This window comes from Brienomyrus brachyistius, unplaced genomic scaffold (assembly GCF_023856365.1).
Source record: "Brienomyrus brachyistius isolate T26 unplaced genomic scaffold, BBRACH_0.4 scaffold61, whole genome shotgun sequence".
NCBI classification, from domain to species: Eukaryota; Metazoa; Chordata; class Actinopteri; order Osteoglossiformes; family Mormyridae; genus Brienomyrus; species Brienomyrus brachyistius.
Genome location: NW_026042336.1, coordinates 1,495,861 through 1,500,039, shown reverse-complemented (window position 1 = coordinate 1,500,039; position 4,179 = coordinate 1,495,861).

Below are 4,179 nucleotides of genomic sequence, written 5' to 3'. Positions count from 1 at the left end.
TATTCTATTCTATCATATCTTAGCCGTTCATATGCTACCTTATTCTATTCTATCCTATCTTACCCATTCTAATCCTACCACATGCTATTCTATCTTACAATTGGCATTCCAATCCTACCTTATACTATTCTATCTTAAATTACTCTTTACTAACCAGCATATTCTATCATATCTTAGCCGTTCCTATCCTACCTTATCCTATCTTACACATTCTTATCCTACCACATCCTATTCTATCTTACCTTAACCATTCCTATCCTACCTTACCCTTTTCTATCATATCTTACCCGTTCCTTTCCTACCTTATTCTATTCCATCCTATCTTACCCATTCTAATCCTAACACATGCTATTCTATCTTACAATTGGCATTCCTATCCTACCTTATCCTATTCTTTTATATCTTAGCCGTTCCTATCCTATCTTATCCTATCCTACACATTCTTATCCTACCACATCCTATTATATCTTGCCCTAGTCATTCCAATCCTACCTTATGCTATTCTGTCTCATATTACTCTTTCCTAACCAGCTTATTTTATCATATCTTAGCCGTTCCTATGCTACCTTATCCTATTCTATCTTACCTTTAGCCATTGCTATCGTACCTTATTCTATTCTATCATATCTTAGCCATTCATATGCTACCTTATTCTATTCCATCCTATCTTACCCATTCTAATCCAACCACATGCTATTCTATCTTACAATTGGCATTCCTATCCTACCTTATCCTATTCTTTTATATCTTAGCCGTTCCTATCCTATCTTATCCTATCCTACACATTCTTATCCTACTACATCCTATCCTATCTTAACCATTCCTATCCTACCTTAACCTATTCTATCATATCTTACCCGTTCCTTTCCTACCTTATCCTATTCCATCCTATCTTACCCATTCTAATCCTACCACATCCTATTCTATCTTACATTTGGCATTCCTATCCTATCTTATCCTATTCTATTATATCTTAGCCGTTCCTATCCTATCTTATCCTATCCTACACATTCTTATCCTACAACATCCTATCCTATCTTACCTTAACCATTCCTATCCTACCTTATCCTATTCTATCTTACCTTAGCCATTCCTATCCTATCTTGGCCTATTCTATCATACCTTAGCCATTTTTATCCTATCTTATCTTATTCTATCTCATATTAGCCGTTCCTATACTACCTTATCCTATCATGCCTTTGCCATTTTCATCGTACCATATCCTATTCAATCTTAGCTTACCCGTTGCTATCGTACCTAATGCTCTTAGCCGTTCCTATTTAATCCGATTTTATCATACCTTAGCCGTTCCTAACCTACCTTATCCTATCTTACACATTCTTATCCTACCACATCCTATTCTATCTTGCCCTAGTCATTCCAATCCTACCTTATACTATTCTATCTCAAATTACTCTTTCCTAACCAGCATATTCTATCATATCTTATCCGTTCCTATGCTACCTTATCCTATTCTATCATATCTTACCCGTTCCTTTCCTACCTCATCCTATTCCATCCTATCTTACCCATTCTAATCCTACCACATCCTATTCTATCTTACAATTGGCATTCCTATCATACCTTATCCTATTCTATTATATCTTAGCCGTTCCTATCCTATCTTACACATTCTTATCCTACCACATCCTATTCTATCTTGCCCTAGTCATTCCAATCCTACCTAATACTATTCTATATTAAATTACTCTTTACTAACCAGCATATTCTATCATATCTTAGCCGTTCCTATCCTATCTTATCCTATCCTACACATTCTTATCCTACCACATCATATCCTATCTTAACTTAACCATTCCTATGCTACCTTATCCTATTCTATCTTACCTTAGCCATTCCTATCCTATCTTGGCCTATTCTATCATACCTTAGCCATTTTCATCCTACCACATCCTATTCTATCTTAGCTTACCCGTTGCTATCCTACCTAATTCTATCTTAGCCGTTCCTATCTTATACGATTCTATAATACCTCAGCTGTTCCTATCCTACCTTATACTATTCTATCTTAAATTACTCTTTACTAACCAGCATATTCTATCATATCTTAGCCGTTCCTATGCTACCTTATCCTATTCTATATTACCTTCAGCCATTGCTATCCTACCTTATTCTATTCTATCATATCTTAGCCGTTCATATGCTACCTTATTCTATTCCATCCTATCTTACCCATTCTAATCCTACCACATGCTATTCTATCTTACAATTGGCATTCCTATTCTACCTTATCCTATTCTTTTATATCTTAGCCGTTCCTATCCTATCTTATCCTATCCTACACATTCTTATCCTACCTCATCCTATCCTATCTTACCTTAACCATTCCTATCCTACCTTATCCTATTCTATCTTACCTTAGCCATTCCTATCCTATCTTGGCCTATTCTATCATAACTTAGCCATTTTTATCCTACCTTATCTTATTCTATCTCATATTAGCCGTTCCTATACTACCTTATCCTATCATATCTTTGCCATTTTCATCCTACCACATCCTATTCTATCTTCGCGTACCCATTGCTATCCTACCTAATAATATCTTAGCCATGCCTGTCTTATACGTTTCTATCATACCTCAGCTGTTCCTATCATACCTCATCCTATTCTATCTTATATTACTCTTTCCTAACCAGCTTATTCTATCATATCTTAGCCGTTCCTATGCTACCTTATCCTATTCTATCTTACCTTAGCCATTCCTATGCTACCTTCTCCTATTCTATCTTACCTTTATCCATTCCTATCCTACCTTATCCTATCCTATAATATCTTAGCCGTTCATATGCTACCACATCCTATTCTATCATACCTTAGCCATTCCTATCCTACCTTATCTTATTCTGTCTTATATTAGCCGTTCCAAACCAGCTTATTCCCTCATATCTTAACCGTTCCTATACTACCTTATCCTATTTTATCATATCTTAGCCATTCTTATCCTACCACATCCTACTCTCTTACCTTACCCGTTGCTATCCTACCAAATGCTATCTTAGCCGTTCCTATCTCATCCGATTATGTCATACCTTAGCCGTTCCTAACGTACTTTATCCTATCTTACACATTCTTATCCTACCACATCCTATTATATCTTGCCCAAGTCATTCCAATCCTACCTTATACTATTCTATCTCATATTATTCTTTGCTAACCAGCTTATTCTATCATATCTTAGCCATTCCTATGCTACCTTATCCAATTCTATCTTACCTTTAGCCATTGCTATCCTACCTTATTCTATTCTATCATATCTTAGCCGTTCATATGCTACCTTATTCTAATCCATCCGATCTTACCCATTCTAATCCTACCACATGCAATTCTATCTTACAATTGGCATTCCTATTCTACCTTATCCTATTCTTTTATATCTTAGCCGTTCCTATCCTATCTTATCCTATCCTACACATTCTTATCCTACCTCATCCTATCCTATCTTACCTTAACCATTCCTATCCTACCTTAGCATATTCTACCATATCTTACACGTTCCTTTCCTACCTCATCCTATTCCATCCTATCTTACCCATTCTAATCCTACCACATCCTATCCTACCTTATCCTATTCTATTATATCTTAGCCGTTCCTATCCTATCTTATCCTATACTACACATTCTTATCCTACCACATCCTATTCTATCTTGCCCTAATCATTCCAATCCTACCTTATACTATTCTATCTCATATTACTCTATCATAAACAGCTTATTCTATCATATATTAGCCACTCCTATGCTACCTTATCCAATTCTATCTTACCTTTAGCCATTGTTATCCTACCTTATTCTATTCTATCATATCTTAGCCATTCATATGTTACCTTATTCTATTCCATCCTATCTTACCCATTCTAATCCTACCACATGCTATTCTATCTTACCTTAACCATTCCTATCCTACCTTATCCTATTCTATCTTACCTTCGCCATTCCTATCCTATCTTGGCCTATTCTATCATACCTTAGCCATTTTTATCCTACCTTATCTTATTCTATCTCATATTAGCCGTTCCTATACCACCTTATCCTATCATATCTTTGCCATTTTCATCATACCATATCCTATTCTTTCTTAGCTTACCCGTTGCTATCCTACCTAATGATATCTTAGCCGTTCCTATCTTATACGATTCTATCATACCTCAGCTGTTCCAA